This window comes from Etheostoma spectabile, chromosome 1, assembly GCF_008692095.1.
Source record: "Etheostoma spectabile isolate EspeVRDwgs_2016 chromosome 1, UIUC_Espe_1.0, whole genome shotgun sequence".
In the NCBI taxonomy this organism is placed as follows: Eukaryota; Metazoa; Chordata; class Actinopteri; order Perciformes; family Percidae; genus Etheostoma; species Etheostoma spectabile.
This window is the reverse complement of record NC_045733.1, coordinates 13,605,746-13,606,551: the sequence shown is the minus strand read 5'-3', so window position 1 is coordinate 13,606,551 and position 806 is coordinate 13,605,746. Positions and strand designations below refer to the sequence as shown.

The window sequence follows — 806 nt, the reverse complement described above, 5'->3', positions numbered from 1 at the left end:
CACGGTAGCAGAGTTTATGCAGTGTTATTTTTTATATTTTACTTGTGATTTATTCGCGAGTCAGAGCCAGGCAACAGCTGTAAGGGAGAGCACGCGTCCTCCGCCCCCCTGCCGTGCTGGACCACCACCCCGACCCTGTCTCCAGACAGCAGAGGGGCTGGGAAAACAAGCCGAAATATCTCGGTCAGTGGCCCGGCTAGGAATTGGCGTTTTAGATCGTAAACACGTTTCATACATGAGGCCCATTGCCTTTTGTGAATTGAGTTGGATGGCAGTAAGAGCATCCTTTGCCAGGATTCACTTAGATGTTATTGGTGATGGTGCATGTCTTTGTTCTTCAGAGAAGTACACCACTTTTCATCCCTAATGCCCCTGTTGTTGACCTAACTGATGAAACTATGGTTGGATTAATACATCTTCTTACCAGGGTGTCTAGAGGTAGCTGTCAAAGAATAAAATGAATGTCACAGATCTAAATTTGTAACTTTTGTGTTTTGTTATGGCCTGAAGAAAGGAGAGAAAACACAATTTTGTGTCTGGTCCATTTGTCATTCATTCATGCATTAATACACCTTCTGACTACAGAGTAGGTAACAATCCTTAATTAGATGTATGTATTTCAAGCACATATTTTACTAACTAATCAGTTTATTTTATCACATGTGAGGGAGGCCTACAGAGCGAAGTTACATCCTTATAAAGGAGGTGACACCTGTCCTTCCCTTCTTTAATGCTTCTATGAGACTAAATCATGTTCAGCCTGGCACTTTGCAGTGCGACGAGAGCAGCTACACACATCTTGTTAA

The 806-nt window shown here is 42.8% G+C and overlaps 1 long non-coding RNA gene across 1 annotated transcript in view; it reads left to right on the top strand.

Annotated features, from left to right (window-relative positions):
- LOC116692487 (uncharacterized) overlaps positions 1-192 on the top strand; it is a 9,385-nt gene extending 9,193 nt beyond the window's left edge. The window contains exon 3 of the long non-coding RNA XR_004332709.1: positions 61-192. This is a non-coding gene — a long non-coding RNA (uncharacterized LOC116692487). The remainder of the gene's footprint in view (positions 1-60) is intronic.
- Positions 193-806: the final 614 nt, after the last annotated feature.